The 18,624-nt window shown below is 52.1% G+C and overlaps 1 long non-coding RNA gene across 1 annotated transcript; it reads right to left on the bottom strand.

The window, feature by feature from the left end:
• Nucleotides 1-14,613: 14,613 nt before the first annotated feature.
• On the bottom strand, nt 14,614-17,889 carry LOC141745118 (uncharacterized). Its single transcript, XR_012587682.1, has 3 exons — nt 17,457-17,889; nt 15,180-15,239; nt 14,614-14,655 (listed from the first exon to the last, which is right to left on the bottom strand). It is a non-coding gene; the product is annotated as an uncharacterized LOC141745118 (long non-coding RNA).
• Between the last annotated feature and the right edge of the window lie 735 nt (nt 17,890-18,624).

Below are 18,624 nucleotides of genomic sequence, written 5' to 3'. Positions count from 1 at the left end.
GCCTCCCCTCTTCCCTCCCTCTTTCCTTCCTTCCTTCCTCCCTCCCGGGGAGGCGGCGGGGGGGAGCGGTCCCGACGCCCGGACGCGGGTCCCGGGGCGGAGCTGGGCAGGGTCCCCGGGACAGCCTCCCCGCTGCCTCCCCGCTGCCTCCCCGCTGCCTGCCCGCCCGCTGCCCGCCCGTAGCTTCGCCGACGCTCCGGGGCTGAAAACCCGTGAGTCGCCGGCCCCAGCCCCGAGATCGATCCGGCGCTGGAAGGGGTCGCCTGGGGGCTGGGAGGGTGTTAATGGCGGGGGGGGGCGGGGCTGTGACCACACACACCCCCCTGGGAAAGTGTCCCACCGTGGCCGAGGCGAGTCCCTTCCCGAGTACCGCTCCTGCCCGGGCTCCTGCCCAAAGCAGGGTCACGCCGGGGTGGTCAGAGCTTTATCCTGCAAAGCCCCAAAGATGGATCTGGCACAGCCCCTCCAGGCAGCCTGTTCTCGTGGGGAAAATGTTTTGGTTTTTTTTCCTCCAAACCTCTCCTGTCCCACCTCTTGCCCTCCCATCACCTGAGGAACCTGGCTCCGTCTTCTCCGTGACTGCCTCGCAGGCGCAGGAAGGCTACTTCTCCTTATCCCCAGCCAAAACTGGCTCCGGGGTCAGCAACTTTCTCCCCAAATTACCGAACTCCATTTTCTCCCCGCACAGGAGCTGTGGGTGGGTTTGCCCCACGCAATGGCTGAACACCTTAGCGAGCATGTGTGGGCTAGGAGTCAAAGCATCTTACTGGGAGTGGACCAGGAGCTTTGGGGCTGTCACTGTCCCCGAGGGTCTGGCATTAAAGCTTATAGAAACGGCTATTCTGGCTTATGTGCAGAAATTCATACCACTCCCTCAGAGCTCTGTAACATTAGACACTGAGGAGCTGAAAGACATCTGGCTTCGCAGGCAGAGAGAGATACGGAAAAAAAAAAAATAGCCCCCATAAAAAGTTTCAGCACTCTTTCACATTCCTGGCATAGTTTTTCTGCTACGCATGTGGCATAGGCGAAAAAAAAAAATAAAATAAAAATGCAGGTTTTTCTTGGCGTTCATGTGCAACGACCTGCGTAGCTCATCGGTGGCTTCCTATCAGTGAAGGTAATACGTTCGGGTTTACACACGGAGTGCCAGCACCATGCTTGAAGCAACAGTGGGTGTGTGCAAACCTATACGCATGTGTACTTTACATATATATATATGTAAAGACATATATTAACATGGGGGTGTTGTGGACCTGACCAGTGTTGCATGGGGCTGGTGGCACAGTCCGTATGCAAACATCAGCTCAAGAAAGGCCGGCTGTGATGTCTGTGGGTCTAGCCTCCACCCGTCCATACATCCTTCTGCTTTTTCTGGTTGCAGCGGGCATCCCGTAGCCAGTAACTCCGTGATCCGGCGGCAGACGGGCACAGGAAGTCTGGTTCACCCCTGCTGCAAGCTCTGGCTCCTGTACCATCGCCAATGGAGCCGGGGTGACGGGCAGCGTCTCACAAACTCAGCCCAAATGAAGCGAACCCAGGGCCTGCAGGATCAGGCCTGCGTAGGCTGTCAGGTTAATCACATCAAAAAGCGCAGATAAGTCTGGCTGGCCGCAGGCTGCAGGAATTTCGTGGGGTTTCGAAACATGGCGAAGCATTTTTTAACTCCTCGCTTATTTCCGTTGAAACAGGGAATTTCGCCTTGGATTTTATGGGCAGAGGAGATCTTGGTGAAAATACAGCCCTAATACGTAAATAGCTTTGAGATGAGGGCAGAGAGAGGCCGGCGGCGAGTGGGACGCCCACGCGAGAGGGGTGTTGCTGCTTTTGTAGGATGTCCCCCCCGAACCCCAGGGGGGATGGCAGGAGCAGAGGGGGGAGCATTTAGCCTCGGCTGAAGCCCACCGCTCCCTGCACGCACACACGGAGCTCTGGATGGAGATCATCTTCCCACCTCATCGATAAGTAAAGCGAGCACAGGGAGGAACAGAGTGCCTCCCCCTCCCTGCAAATTTCCAAGAGAGGCGACAGGAGGGGCAGGGAGTTGTGTTTCCTCTGCTCTTCGCCGGCCGCAGGATCGCATTCCCTTCCTCACCCACTCCTCTTCCTCCAGGGATAACAGAGACTGCTCTCCTCGCTCCATGTTGCACATGCATGTGCACACACGCTTGTTGTATGGGAGGAAGCAGGGGAATGGCACCCGGAATGACATCAGGAGCAAGGCAAGGGGGATGCGTCGCTATAGCAACGAGGATGCTCTGGGGGTTTCGGGGAATAAAGGCATCTGATGCTCATTTTCCGCCCTCAGTCCAAGTTGATGATATGGTGGTGACCAGGTTGGATTCCGATTTCAAAAAGCCTTCACTGGCCATTGCTCTGTTGGAGCCAGGGCAGCGTCTGCCTAGAAATTTGCCTGCAAATTGGATGTTGCCAAATTCTGTACCCACGTCCATTCAAGCACCGTCCGGTGGTGTCTGGCAGGAGGATGTGCTGCTGAGGCACCTGGAAACGGTCTGGAAGCTGTGGTGCAAAGGAAAGCCATCGCCTCAGAGAGGTGATGGTGCACAGGAAGGAGATGACCTGCCAGCTGCAAAATAAGAGTTGCAAATGCCCCAATTTCCTTTTGTGCGAGGGACTTTTGCAAACTCAGCCCAGGAAACATCATTCTCCAGCAGCCAGGACTTGGGTGCAGTGGTTTCAGGGGACAGGAATACACAGGCACCTGCAAATTTATTTATTTTTTTTGCAGGATTCCCCCCTGGGGACAGCAGGGCAGCTGCTGATGGGACCTGCTCCCGGCTAGGGCTGGGCTGAGGACCTCCTAAGGCTGCATGAGCTAGCCAAGGGAACCAGGACCCATGTCAGAAGAAGGTCTCTGCCTCCTCTAGCTCCACAGGTCCTCTAGCAAAAGGGATGGGGAACCTAAAGCCACACGGATGCTCACACTGAACTAAAACATGCAGCACGGGTCCCAAACTGGCCAGCCAAGGTCCACCTACGAAGAGAGAGAAGGTTTGTCTCAGTGCCAGGGTGCAGGTGTATCACCCCTGGAGCTGGGTGCAACCCGCGTGGGGGTGGATGCACAGCCATCCCAGAGCAGCGAGGCTACCTGCGCCTCGAGGGAAAAGCAGCCAATGCCCCTTCAAACCAAAGGAGGGCCCAGTTTTCCAGTTGAGCGCACCGTGCCCACTCATGAGCCATATCTGACCTTCTCAAGAAAAGCACTCTCAGGTGCTTTAATGACAGCTCTAATGACTCACTGGCTGCGGGTTGATATGAGGAAAGCATCAATGTGAAAACGCTGGTTTTCTTCCAAGGGCCAGATGCCATTTTCGGTCACCGATCCACCTCTCCTTGGACATTTCCTCTTGGATGACCTTCCCCCACAAACTCCACGAGGGTGTTTTCACCCTCTCTGCCAAGCATGGCCTGCTTACCAGAACGCAGAACTATTAGCTGGAACTTTTACAGCTCTTTTATTTTTTATTTATTTATTTTTTTAAAATTATCTTTCCATAATTAAACACAAACCCACCTATCACGAAACCTCTCCCCACCTAACTACATAACGGGGTCTTTCACCCTCTCCGCCGCTGATAGCTCCCATCCTTTAGGACTATAAAAAAAGCCAAACTTTTGAAGCAAGCGCTTCAATACCATCTTTTGGACAAACGGGATGCGGGCTCCTGGTGCCACCTGGCGGCAGCACGTCGGACCCCAGTAATTTGCAAACTGGTGCCCACTCTCCCAGTCGCAGCCCGTACTGGGAGCGGGTGCTGCCTCACCGACAGCTTGGGTTTCGGCGGCGGGGGTCCGAGGGGGGGCCAGTTTCTCTCGCAGGGAGCAGAACCACCTGCCCTTGGCAGCCCATCCCGGCTCCACTGTGTGCGGGGAAGCCACGTCCCCGGTCCTACAAGCTGGAGGGGGAAAAGTCCGTGTGGCTAGAGCCCACATCTGCTTTTTTCGGTCCCTCCTTCCCCCTCGTTTTTTTCGGATAGAGCAAAAAGCCTCTGGCTCCTGCCGGCTCGCTGCCCAGACCTTGCCTTCCCCGTGCATTCCTCTCTTGGCATCTCTGGTGCCACCAGGAGCTTCTCTCTTAATTTTAAAGCCTCTCCTTGCTGGCAGACGTCCCTCCAGGGGGGTGCTCAGACCACAGCAGTGGACCCAAAACCATGATGTACAGCCCTGGTACATCAGCTTTCCAGGGGAAGGTGCTGCCTGCTTTGCCATCCAAGAAGAAAAAGCAAAGTGCCACCAAGTAGAAGGGGACAGCAAGCCCAAATATGACCCAGGGGCTGGGGGAGATGACGGCCAGCAAAGAGCATGGAAAGGGCGATCCATAAACTGAGAATGTTTGCTGAAGGATAGACTCATGAAGAACATCCAGTCCCAGGTCCACTACAGAACCTAATTATTTGCTACAAATAAGTAGCAAATTATTGCCTGCTTGGCAGGACGAGGTGTGGGAGGATGAAAACTTTCAGTGTGGGAGAATCTCCAGACTATTTTTGACCCAGGCCCTGGGGAGAGTAAAAAAAGGCGGTTTTGAGGATGAAGTCACCAGAAAAGCCCAGAGCCCCAAGGTTTGTGGGGCGATGAAAGCAGTTCCCAGAGACAGTGTGAACAAGAACCCCTTTTCCCCCCTGGCAACTTGAGTGTGGGAGCAATCTCCGGATGTTTGCTCTTTTTGAACCTCGTCCTGGGGAGAGTGAAAAATGGTGGTTTTAAGGATGAAGCCCCTCGGAAAGTGCACCACCCCAAGGTCTGCGGGGCCATGGGAGCGGGTCCCCCAGAGCGTTACAATAAACACCACTTTTCCGTCTTGGCACCTTGGGTGTGGGATCTGTCTGCGGACATTTGCTCTTTTTTGAAGGCCGGCTGTGGGGAGAGTGAAAAATGGCGGTTTTGAAGATGAAGTCGCCATGGAAGCACACAGCCCAAAGATCTGTGGGGCCATGGAAGTGGTTCTCAGAGAGGGTGAGAACAAGAACTACTTTTCCATCTTGGTACCTTGTGTGTTGGAGCAATTTGCGGACATTCATTCTTTTTTGAGCCTGGCCCTGGGGAGAGTGGAAAAAGGTGGTATTGAGGATGAAGTCGCCAGGGAAGCGCACAGCCCCAAGGTCTGTGGGACCACGGAAGCAGTTCCCAGACAGGGTTAGAACAAGCCCCACTTTTCCCTCCTGGCACTTTCCATATTGGAGCAATCGCTGTAAGTTTCCTGGTTTTGAGCTCAACTCTAAGGAGAAATTTAGCACAGAAGTTATTGGGGCAGTGAAAGCAGTTCCTAGAGACAGCGAGATGGAGCCCTACTTTTTCCTCCTGGCATTTTCCATGTGGGAGCAATCTCCATATGTTTGCTGGTTGTTGAGCCCAGCTCTGTAGAGACTCTTAGCATAGAGGTTACTGGGGCAGTGAAAGTCATCTCTGGAGACAGAGAGAAGAAAACTGTTGCTTGTTCTCAAGCTCTCTGGGAACTGCTTGCATCACCCCACAGACCTTGGGGCTCTGGGCTTTCCTGGTGCCTTCAGCCTCAAAACCACCTTTCTCACTCGCCCCAGAGGGAGAAAAGGGAAAGAAAAAGCAGGAGGAAGAACAGAGGGACATAGGGAAGGGGTGTGGGACAGGAAGCCAGGAAAGGGGATGCCGCAAACAAGAGTAGAGAGAGGAGAGGGGAGAGACTGTGCAAAACACAAGAGACAGAGAGATGGAAGGATAAATAAGAGAGACAGGGAGCAGGAGAGAGAGGCGGAAGGGAGCAGCAGGACAAGAAGACAGAGACGAGACAAGGGGCGGGGAAAAATTCCACAGTGACCGGGAAGAAGAAGCAAAGGCAAGAAATAGAAAATGGAATCAGGAAGCAGGACAGAGGAAGACGTTGAAAAAGAACTTCAAAAGGCAACAAGGTACAAGCAACGTAGGCGAGAACTAACAAATAGGGACAAGGATATGTCAAAAGAAAGCGTAAAAAGTGACAGGGGGCAGGACAGAGAGGGAAGAACTGGGGAATTCTAGATAGAGAGATGGCTAGAGGAAGGAATGGGAAATGTAGGACAGGGGGAAGAATGGGGGGAAAAAGAAGGGATGAACAAGGGATGGGGGAAAGAATGCAGAAAGAAGTAAAGGAGGAAGAGGCATCAAGGGGAAAGAATGGGTAAAGAAGGGAATGAAAAAACGGGACAGGGTCTAAGAATGGGGAAATAAGGAAAGGAAAAAGAGGGGACGGAGGGGAAAAGAAAGTAGGAAGAGGGGATGGGGGAATAAATGTGCAACAAAGGAAAGAAAGAACAGGCAACAGGCGGAAAGAATGGAGAAAGAAGGAAACAAGGAACATGGGATGGGAGGAAAAGAATGGAGAAATAAGGAAAGGAGGAACGGGGGACGGGAGGGATAAATGGGTTAAGAGGGGACAAGGGAAAATAGAAAGGAAAGAAGGCGAAAAAGAAACAGGGGATGGGGAAATAATGGGGAAAGAAGGAGAAGAGGAACAGGGGACATCGGGAGAGAAAGAACGGTGAAAGAAGAAAAGGGGGACAAGGGGGAAAACTGGGAAAGAAGAAAGGAAGAACAGGGGCCGGGGGAAGAATGAAGAAAGAAGGAAAGGAGAAAGAGGGCACAAGAGGAAAATAACTGGGAAAAAAGAAAGAGGGACAATGGAAAAGGAGAGATAAATGGGGTAAGAAAGTAAAGGAGGAACAGGGACAGAGGGGAAAGAATGGGGAAAGGAGGAGCAGGGGACAGAGGGGAAGAAAGGGGACATGTTGGATGGGGCGGGAGAAGAATGGGGAAGGGAGAAAAGGAGGACCAGAGAACCAGGGGGGGAAGAAAGGGGAAAGGAGGAAAGGAGGAATGGGGGACAGGGGGAAGAATCTGGAAAGGAGGAAAGGGGAAACAGATGACAGAGGGTGAAGAAAGCAGAAAGAAGGAAATGGGGAAGAGGAGACTGGAGGGAAAAAAGGATAAAGAAGAAAAGGAGAAAGAGGACCCAAGGGGAGAAGACTGAAGACAGAAGTAAAGGGAAAACAAGCGACAGGGGGAAGAATGGGGAAAGAAGGAAAGGGGCAACAGGCGATGGGGGGAAGAATGGAGAAAAAAAGAAATGAGGAAGGGGAGCCGGGTGGTGGGGAGGGGAAGGAAAGAAGTAAATAAGGCAGAGGGAATGGGGGGAAAGAATGGGGACAGGGGTGGAAGAGAGGGTACGAGGGGGGAGAAGGGAAAGATGGAATGGAGGAACAGGGCCCAGGGGGAAAGAAAGGGGAAGAAGAAAAAAGGGGAAGAATGAGGAAAGAAGGAAAGAAAGAGCAGTGGATGGGGGAAGAATAAAGGAAGAAGAGGAAACAGTGGGGGAAGTATGGGGAAAGAAGGGAGAAGGGGAGGAAAGAAAAGAGGAAAAGGAGAGGGCTAGAAGAATGGGGATAGAAAGAAAGAAGGAAGAGGTGACAGGGTGGAAAAATGGGGAAAGAAGGAAAGGAAGAAGAGGGAACCGGGGAAAGAATGGTAAGAGAAGAAAAAGGGGATGGAGAGCAGAGAAAGAGAAAAAAAGGAGGAAGAGGGGATGAAGGGAAAAGAACAGGAAAGAAGGAAAGGAAGAACAGGCAAAGGTGGGGTAAGAGGGAAAGAACAGGTGATGAAGAGAAAAGAACGGTGAAAGATCTAAAGATGCAGCAGAGAACCACATGGGAAGTATGGGGAAAGACAGGAGAAAAGAAATAAGGGAGAAGGGGCAAAAAAGGGGACAGAGGGAAAAGAAAGCAGAAAGAAGGAAAGAAGGAACAGGGTGGAAAGAATAAATAAAGGAAGAAAGGAGGATGGGGGTACAGGGGAGAAAAATAGGGCAAGAAGGAAAGGGGGAACAGGCAATGCGGGGAAAAGAACGGGGAAAGAAATAAAAAGAAGAGAGGGGACAAGGGGAATGTAACAGGGAAAGATGGAACAGGGCATGAAGGTTGAAGAATGGCAGAAGAATGGAAGGAGGAAGAGGGTAAGAGGGGGAAGAATGGGGAAAGGGGGACAGGAGGAAAAGAGGATTGGTGGAGAAGAAAGAGCAAAGGGCAGACAGGGGAAAGCAATAAGGGGTACATGAGGGAAAGAAAGGAGCCAAAGAAAGAAGGGGGGGACAAGGGATCAAGGAAAGGGGGAACAGGGAACAGCGGGTGAAGAAAGGGGGGAAGGGGGGACAGGGAACTGCAGGGGATAGAATGGGAAAAGGCGATGGGGGGAAAGAAAGCAGAAAAGGGGAAGAGGGGGTTGAGGGAAAAAGGGGGTCAAGGGGAAGAAAGGGGGAAAATCGGGAACGGGGAGGAAAGAAAGGCAGAAAGGTGGGAGAGGGAAAAGGATGGAAAAGGGGAAAGGGTGCACAGGAGATGGGTGCGAGAAAGGGCAGTGGAGGAACCAGGGAGGAATAAGAGGGAAATGGCAGACACGGGAGGAGACTGAAGTGAAAAGAGAGGGAGGACAAATGAGGAGACGAAAGAGGAGAAAGACAAGGGGAAAGGGGGACAGGAAGAAAGCGGGGGGGAGGGGTAAGAAACGGGAAAGGGGACAGGGAAAGAGATGGGAAAGGGGACAGGAAGAATGAGGGAAATGGGGGAAAGGGGGACATAAGGGGCAAAGCGGGGACGTGGGAGGGGGATAAAAAGGGAAAGGGGAAAAAGGGAGACAGGGGACGGACCAGAGGGAAAGAAAGCAGAAAGAGGGACAGGGGAGGAAGAAAAGGGAAAGGGGGATCCAGGCATGGTGGCGGGGAGAAAGCAGAAAGAAGGAAAAGGGGGACAAAAGATAAAGGGAGAATAAAGGAGGAAGGGGGGAACAGAAGACAGTGGGTGGAGAGGAGTGGAAACAAAGGTGGGAAAGGGGATGGGGGGAAGAACGGGGAAAGAAGGAAAGAGGGGACGGGGACAAAGGATGGGGGCGGGGGGGAGAAAGGGAAAGAGGACGGGGGAAGAAAAGGAAAATGGGGAAAGGGCGAACGAGGGGGAAAGAAAGGGAGAAGAGAGAATGGGGTGAGGGGAAAAAAAGGGGGAAAGGGGGGCAAGGGAATAAGAGAGAAAAGGGGGACAGGGGAGGCCGAAAGAGAAAAGGGGGAAAAAGGGTGACACAGGATAGAGGAAAGAACGGGTAAAGGAAGTAGAAAGGGGGGACACAGGAGAAGGAGGAACAAAGACGGGGAAAGGGCTGACAGGGAACTTGGTGGGAGAATGGGGACAGAAGGGAAAGGGGGAGGCAGTGAGTGAAGCACAGGGAAAGGCGGGGCAGGGGACGGAGAGGAATAGGGAAAAAAAGGGAACAAAGAAGGCAGAAAGAGGAAAGGGGGGAAAGGGGAGACTTAGAACGGGGGGGAATAAAAGGTTAAGGAAGCAGAAAGCTGGGACGTGGGAGGAGGAGCGGCAAAGAGAGAGGAAAGTGGTGACGTGAAACAGGGGGGAGAATGGGGAAAGAGTGGAAAAGCGGACAGAGGATGGGGGGAGGAAAGGGGAGGCACAGGAGAAGAAAAGGGGAAATGGGGAAAGAGGTGACAGCGAGCAGGGGGCTCAGAAATGGGGAAATGCAGGATGGTGGGAAAGTCGGGGGAAAAGGGAGGACTCGAGATGTTCACCCCACCCCCTGCAAAATACTTTCACCGTCACCCAAATAAAGAAAAACAACATCAGCAACTTACACGGTATACAGCAAAACCACTGAAAAAAACCAAAGTTCCATCTTCAGTCAAGTTGGGAATTCCTCAAAATGCAGCATACCTGGAATAAAAAAAAAAAAAAAAAAAAAAAAGCAGCTTCCTATTCAACTCCTCCCCCGCCATGCTTCCCAGAGGCACAGTGGCTTATCCACTGGCTCACACGCGCAGCCGACGAAGGCAGCGAGCTCCCGGTGCTCTGCACTGGTGACACGCTCTGTCAGGGATGGCTGGAAGGGACCCTTCCTGGCTGGAGGCACCTGCCTGTTGGAACCCTCTTCGTTTGACTCCTCAGCCAGGGCCAACCCCATCCTCAGCCACACTGCCTGCACCTGAGCCTGGCCCAGCCCACGCTCACCTCATGGGTCCCACCTGGGCTGCCTCAGCCCCAGCTGGAGCCCGCTGGGAACAGGGGCCGTTGGCAAAGCCCCACAGCACATCAATCACCCCCTCCCCTGAGCCTGACCCCAACGACAGCTCTGCACCCTGGGGACAGCAAATGCACCCAGGGGCACAGAGGAGGCAGGAAGTGTTTATTCCTTAATGTGCGTAAGAAATCCCGGCAGCAAGTTGGCCGCGAGGCTCAGCGCCCAAAGGCGGCGGGACAGAGGGAGAAAAGGGAAGAGAAAAGCGGGAGGAAGGACAGAGGGACACAGGGAAAAGGTATGGGACAGGAAGCCAGGAAATGGGACGCTGCAAAGAAGAGAAGGATGGGAAGCAGGACAGCCCTGAGAAGCAAGGCAAGACTGTGCAAAACACAAGAGAGAGAGAGAGATGGAAGAATAAGCAAGAGAGACAGGGAGCAGGAGAGAGAGGCGGAAGGGACCAGCAGGATAAGAAGACAGAGACAAGACACAGGAGAGGAGGAAAAGTAACGTCATCAAGAAGTAAAAAAAACAGAAACAGGGACCCAGACAGAAGTACACGTTGAAAGAAAATTTTGAAGAGTGACAGGGTACAGGAAACATAAGCAAATAATAACAGGGAGATGTAGAAAAAAAATTTAAGAAGTGACAGGGAGCAGAACAGAGAGGGAAGAATTGGGAATTATAGACAGGGAAATGGCTAGAAGGAGACGTAGACACAGGAAAGGCACAGGATACAAGAATCATACCCAAGACTTAAGAGATAGGTACGCAGGGCTGCATAGAAACAGATGGAGGAAGACAATTATGAAAAGCGACAGGGTACAAGGAACATGGTAAAGAAATTAAAATTAATTTGGGGAGACAGCTAGAGGGAAAGGTAGCAAGAATAATTTAAAACTAACTGGGTTCAAGAAACATAAGCAAGAATTAAGAAGAAAGTGATGGAAAGGAAGAAAGAAAGTTTCAAAAGAGATCGGGTACAAGAAACATAGTCAAGCATGAAAAAACAAGGACAGGGAGCATAATAGAAGTAATCTGTGGTGGATTGACCTTGGCTGGCCCCTGGCTACCCACCCAGCCACTCTATCGCTGCCCTTCCTCAATGAGTCAAGGGGAGAAATTAAAATCAAAAAGCCTGTAGGTTGAGACAAGGACAAAGAGATTGCTCATAGTCACAAGAGCGACAGACTCAATTTGGGGAAATTCATTTAATTTACTGTCAATCAAATAACGAGAAATAAGAACAAATTTAAAGAAAACACCTTCCCCGCACCCATCTCTTTTTTTTCCTGGGATCATCTTCACTCACGACTTCTCTACATCGTAGCCCCGGAGCAGGCAGGGTGACAGGGAGTGGGGGTTGCGGGTCAGTTCATCTCGCGTTGTCTCTGCCACTCCTTCCCCCTCGCCCTCTTTTTCTGCCCCAACAGGGGGGCCTCCACGGGCTGCAGGGGACTCTCTGCTCCGCTCCCGGCCAGTGTTGCTGACCACAGTGTTGTTCGACCAGCGGCAGGACCCTCTCGGAGCTGGCTGTGCCCAACATGGGGGGAGCTTCTGGTGTCTTCTCACAGAACCCACCCCTGCAGCCCCTGGCAAAATCCTTGTCACGTAAACCCAAAACAGCAGCCATCTGCTACAGGGCAGAGAAGTTGGGGGAGTGTGTGTGAAAAACAGGCAAAGGGAGGCACAGGGGAAAGAAAACAGCGATGGGCTACAGGCCAGACAGGGCGAAGCGACGGGGAGCCAGACAGAGAAATAACCATGAAGGCAAAAATTGGCTACAGGACAGACCTTTTAATATGATATAACATCATTTATATCATATAGTAGATACAGGTTTTTATTTTGAACTCCTTTTTATATACATACACTCATATTTTTCAATATGTATCAAAATGAGAAATTGTTCTTTATTTCAATGCCTCATGCCCATGTATACAGGTTTTATTATTTTTTTAAACACACATTCCCCCCCATGAATTTTCAGGCATTTTTGGGCTGTGAACTGCCTCTTTTGGGGGGAACCCCGTGTGACACCCCACCCTCCCCAAAAAAGGTCTTGTTTTGCCTTAGAAATACCATCTGGAGTACAATTACAGCCTGACATTAAAAAAAAAACAAAACTACACAAACATTACACCCTACACAAAGCAGCCTTAACATTGCTGAGATGCAGTCTGCTTCGCTGCTGCTGAACGGCCCCTCCCACATAGCTCTGCTCATCCCCCAAAAAACCCCATTAATTAAAAAGCTGCCCCCAGGACCTGCTGACGGCTAGCCCATGGGAGTTGACTGTACCACCTTTGCCTCAACAGTCTTGCTAGACCTACATACTAACCGTAGACTCTTTTGCTGTTCCCCCTATCCCTGACTCTACATGACTGGGCAGAGCAGCTCTGAGCCAAACACACGCAAGCACAGACCAACGCTGCAAACAATGCGCCTCACCGATGAGAGAAAACTCTCAGCGAGAAGGATGACGCCCAGACATAAGCGACTGTCGGGCAAGAAGACCTGCGGGACCACAACGGTGACACAAGAAGGCTCTAGGGAAACCCCAGGAAACGAGTACAATGTAATGGCCTGGGACAAGAAGCAACTCCAAAACTGACAAGATGTACGCGCAGGATGCCCAGCTTCAAGACCTAAGAACTTAAGGATGCAGGGAACAAGCCCCAGTCACCGAAAATGGATGGCTAGAGAACAGGGCTGCTCTCGCAGCCAGTAACAACCCTGCAAATGAGCACCATCCGGACACTTCCGAGACGCAAGACTGATCCACTGTTTAAGCTTATAATGCAAGAAAAGCGGGGCCTGACTGGGGCAATGCCGATCAGTACTGGCATTCAAGGCTCTAGGGACGGTGCCTGAAGTACAGACCGTGCTCCTCGAATGTAAAGAGGACATTGAGACCCAAGGAAGGTCTAAGACACAGAAGAGAGACCACACAAACAAACACAGGCTGGAACCACCCTGCCTGGCTCATGCTAGCGTTGTGCTGAAGACTAACCTGCTCCCTTTACGTGCCCGAAGGGGACGGCTCCAGGACAGCCACCTGCCCTCCTCTAACTTTAAACGCCCACCCCACAGATCCCAAATTTCTCCCTTCCCCCCAGCCCCTCCCCAGCCCTGGACACTCAGCCTTCAGAAGGCCGGAGATCTTAAATCCCCTGCAGACAAAAAAACCCAGCACATCAACTACCTGGGACAACCCTGTAGTCACCAGGTTCCTCTTCATCATTTGCAATTAAAGAAAACCAAATAGTGCCAGCAAGAAGTATCAGAGAGGTCAGTGCCGACCTCTTCCACAATTACCCCTTCCTCAAAAGCACAATGGTGTCCCGCTCACCTGCTCTTTCCAGAGTCAGACGCTGTGGCCATCATCGCTTGAGACACCAAGAAACACAATTACTATGGTGCATGTGAGAAGTCACCATCCCCAAAGCTCCTCCTCGCCACTGCTCTGACTCACCTCTAATGCTCATCCACTTCCAAAGATGGCTCACAGGGCACCTGCAAAACCAGAAGATAAGTACTTAACGAAGTTGCCATATAATACTTCACTATTAGACACAAATATGGCCCACAACTGCCTCACTTTCTCAGCCCACTCGTCGGCATGCGGCTTAGCCCCTCTGAGCCTGTGTCCTGCACCTGGGTGGGGGGAAAAAAAAGAAAAGCCAACCAAAAGGCAGATGCTGAGATACTGCCCCGAACCTCAGCTTGCCCACAGCCATTCCTGTCTCCTACTCCTTTACCCTGGCCTCTCGCCCACCTGCCCTCCAGGATTTTGTGCTGCCACTTTGACGCTTATGGACCATCTGTAAAACAGACCCAAAGGACACTCAGAACTTCACCCACAATACAACAGCTGACAAAGAATCGCTATTTCAGCCCACTAGTCATTGCTCAACTTGCCCGAGTCACCTCCAGTACCAATTATCATGCTTCCCTCATCATTTCATAGAATCTGTTGAGTTGAAAGGGACCTTTAAAGGTCATCTAGTCCAACCCCCCTGCAGTGAGCAGGGACATCTTCAACTAGATCAGGTTGCTCAGAGCCTCATCGAGCCTGGCCTGGAATGTCTCCAGGGATGGGGCCTCCACCACCTCTCTGGGCAACGTGTAATTGAGGAGATGACTGCTTCTGAACAGCTGTCTGCCTTACGCTAACTTTAAGACCCCTCCCTGCAATTGCCAACCTTCTCCCCTCCCTCCCCTGAACCGTCTCCAGCAACGGCCCCACAACTTAGCTTTCAGAGGGCTGGGTCCGAACCCATCCTCAACAAGAAAAAAACCCACAATCAGCCAAGTAGATTAATCCTGCAGTCCCACACGCACACACAGCAGTACCGTTAGTCAGCATCCCATCAGTCATCACGGACCTTCCCTGCAACATCCCCCACCTCAGATACACCACCACGGTCTGCTTGCCTGCTCTGCACAGATTCCAGAGTCAGATGCTGAGTCAGTCACTGTTTGTGGTGCCTAAGAGACCAAGACACACAAAATTGCCATTGCATATACAAGAAATCACCAGCTCCATGCTCCTCCTCTCTACTACCCGTCTCACCTCAAATGCTCATCCGGTTCCAAAGGCAGCCCACATAGCACCTGTAAAAACAAAAGAGAAACACTTCGCCGAGCTGCCACCTAACACTTCGCTATTAGACACCAATGCAGCCAACAACCACCTCACCAGCTCAAACCGCTCGTCAGCGGACAGTGTCACCCCTCTGAGCCTGCGTGTGGCACCTGCGAAAACCCAAGCTAAACGGAACACGCTGAGATACTGCTCATATCCGTAGCCTGTACGCACTGATGCCCACCTCCTGCCCCTCGACCGACACAGCTTGCCTGCCCATCCTCCATTAATTTGGGTTGCCACCTGGAGACTTTCACACCACCTGTAAAACCCAAACAACGTGGGTTGCTTACAACTCCACCAGCAATGCAACACCTGAAATATAACTGCTATTTCAGCCCACCAATCACCGCTCACCTTGAGGGAGTCAGCCTCGGTACCCATATCCCACACCCCTCGTTGCTTTGAAGCTCCAAATTGAAAAAATAAAATACCATAATTAGTCATAGAGCCAGCGGTCACATCTTCCCCCCGGTACCACACACCAACCCACCTTCTTATGGTGCTCCGCTCGGCTGTCGTACATCACCTTGCACACCTTCTCCCTCTGCATCTGAAGAGACATCAAAGAAGTCACATGAATGCAGAAGGATAGCTTCGTAACGCCAAAGGTCTTGTCTCTATTTCGAAATACCATCTAGAGTCCAACTACAGCCTGCCACAAAAACCTACAAACATTACGCCCCACACAAAGTGGCCTTACCATCTTTGAGATGCAGTCTCCTTCACCACCACTGAAGAGCCCCTCCCACATACTTCTGTTCTTCCCCATAAAATACTAATGGAACTGACTGTCCACACAACCTGCTGATGGCTACTTGATCTGAGATGACTGTACCACTTTTGCCTCAGCAGATCAACAGATCCCCTGCAGATCAACAAATTAACCATAGACTCTTACCGCTATTCCACCTGCCCCTGAATCTACACGACCGGGCAAAGCAGCTCCAAGCCAAACACACACAAGTACAGACCAATGCTACACAGAACACTACAAATGATGCACCTCACAGATGAGATAAAACTCTCAGCAAGAAGGATGACACCTGGAAGGAAGCCACCACTGGGCAAGAAGACCTGCGGGTCCATGATGGTGACATGAGGAGGCTCTAAGGAAACCCCAGAAAGTAAGTAGAACTCCATGGCCTGGGACAAGAAGTGACTCTAAAACTGTGAAGACGTATGCGCAGGAAGTCTGGCTTCAAGACCTAAGAACTTAAGCACGCAGCGAAGAAGTTCCAATCCATGAAAAAGGGCTGTCACGAAACTTTCGAGACACAAGATAGATCCACACTTGAATTTTATAACGCAAGAAAAGCAGCACCCCGTTGGTGCTAAGAAAATGAGTACTGGTATTTGAGACTCTAGAGATGCTGCCTGAGGTGCCACGCCATGCTCCTTGAGTGTAAAGAGGACACTGAGACCCAAGAAAGGTCTATGCCACAGAAGACAGACACGGACAAACTACACAAAACCAGACACAGGCTGGAACCGCCCTGCCAGGCACGTGCTAGCATAATGCCGATGACTAAACTGCTTCCTTTAACTCCCCAAAGGAGACCGCTTCAGGACAGCCCTCTACCCTCCAGTAACTTTCAGACCCCTTTCTGCAACTGTCAGTCTTCATTCATCTCCATTGCAGGTGCCTCAACTCAGCTTTCAGAGGGCCAGGGGTCCAAATCCATCCTTGACAAAAAACACAAAAAGCAGCTAACTGACATGTTCCTGCAGTTACCAGGTTCCTCTTCATCTGCAAAAAAAAAGAAGCCACAGCACCAGCAAGAAGCATCTCGAGAGGAGACGCCAACCTCTTCCACAACACCCTCATCCTCCCAAACGCCGTGACATTCCGCTCACTTGCGCCATGCCAATGCCAACATCAGAGGCTGCCGTGACAATCATTTATGGCACCTAAGATACCAACAAACACAAAATCACCATTCCGTTTTCACAAAATCATCTGTCTCATGCTCCTTCTTGATACCCTGCTCCACATACAGGTACATAAAAGATACTAATCCATGTTAGATCATCTCACCATCAACCCTAACAAGTTAAGAGATACCAGAAACTTACACAGTATACAGCAAAACCGATGGGGAAAAAAAAAAAAAAAAGCAACACAGCTCCATCTTCAGTAAGGTCAGGATTTCCAAGAAAATATGGTGACCTTGGAGCAAAAAGCAAAAAAAGAGCATACTATTAAACCACCTTGCCACACCTGAACACTCATTACAAAATTACTGACTCAAAAAAAATATAAATCCAAACCCCACCAAAAAAAAAAAACCCACCAAAAAAAAACCCCACCCATACAAGTCAACTTTCTACTATACAGGCTGCTGAACCTCAACTGGTCCTGAAGGTCTTAGATCATCTTACCTTGGCTTCTCTAAGTGCCGAAACACACCTGCTGAAATAGCTGACCCGCGTCCGAAGCTGCAGCCCACCGAAGGCCCAGCAGAACTACGACCCCAGAGAGGCCCAGCAGCAGGACGGGCTCCTGAGCAGAGCCTGGGGCTCGTGTACCCCAGGCCCCATGTCCCCCGGACCCCATGTCCCCCGGGCCTCGTCCACCGCCCTCGGGCCCTCCTCCGCCCTTCCCCCAGTCCCCTGGGAGAGGTGCAGGGACAACCCCCCCAGAACACGCAGAGGTGGCCAGAGGCAGGGTGGCTCCTTTTCTCACCTGCCTTCCCAGCAGGCAGAGCACCAAACCTGGTGGTTTTTTTGTTGTTTTTCCATTGAGGCTCATCTCTGCTGGTTTTCGTACCTCTCGCGTTGAAGTGATGTCGGGTTGTTGTTGTGAAGACATTTCCACAGCGGTCGCATTCTTTTGGTGAGCTTCAGGTAATTTTTTTTGGTTAATCGTCAGCCGTTTTGTGTAGTTTCGGAAGAGTGCTAGCAGCACAGGGTTTCTAGAAGACTAACAGTCGCTTTCGGCGTGCTGGAGGACCGCGGTACGATAGGGATGGAGCTCGGAGGAATGACAGGCACTTCGGCGTCCCGGAGGACCGCAGTACCATGGAGACGGATTGCCGGAAATCGAACGGGCAATTCCGGGCAGCCCGGAGCGCGGGTAAGAACTGGTATCAGAGCGCTAATGGCCGCTCCCGGAGGCAGGCGGGCAGGCGGCTCCGGGTGGCGGGGAGCCCAGCGGAGCCCCGGCGGTACCGCTTCGCCCTCCGGCCGCCGCTCTCAGCGCCGGCCCGTTGCCTGGCAGCAGCGCCGCCATGCAGAAAGCGCCGGGGGAGGAGGGGGGGGCGGGCCGAGGCGCACCCGCTGCCCGCCACCTGCAGGACCGGCCCTCGGCCGCCGGGCGGCAGCACCCCCTTTAATGATCCCGCTCTCGGCGCTCATGAGGGTGATGAGCGGTGACGGCTCTCAGCCCGCTTGAGGCCAGCCGGGCACCGGAACCACTTACCGGGCTGCGGGGCTCCCGGCTCTCGGCCCCGGCCGCACTCGGAGCCGAGGCAACGGACAGCCTGCGCCTCCGCACCAAAAACCTGCAGAATACAGTCGGTTTTCCCCAGAATGAGCTCCGTGGACACTGCATAACTCTGCGCACAGCGCCAGGGGCAGGGGGGTGGCAGCAGCCAGCCCACCGGGGACCAGGGACTGAACAGGGGTGGCGGCTTACGCACAAAGTGAAAAACAGTGATTTTTTGCCTGAGCGAAATACTACTTTTTTTTCTTGCTTTCTGGCTGCACAAATCCAAATATAGCATAGACACTCACACTCATGTATCTATTTACACCTGTATATTTAATTCATTTGCCAGTGTGAGCCATTCACGGAATCACAGAATCACGGAATCTTCAGAGTTGGAAGGGACCTCTAGAGATCATCTAGTCCAACTCCCCTGCTAGAGCAGGATTGCCTAAAGCACATCCCTCAGGGCTGCAGCCAGGCGGGTCTTGAAAATCTCCAGAGAAGGGGA

This window comes from Larus michahellis, chromosome 6 (genome assembly GCF_964199755.1).
Source record: "Larus michahellis chromosome 6, bLarMic1.1, whole genome shotgun sequence".
Taxonomy (NCBI): domain Eukaryota; kingdom Metazoa; phylum Chordata; class Aves; order Charadriiformes; family Laridae; genus Larus; species Larus michahellis.
The sequence above is the reverse complement of the archived record's forward strand: the minus strand, read 5'-3'. Positions and strand labels throughout refer to the sequence as shown.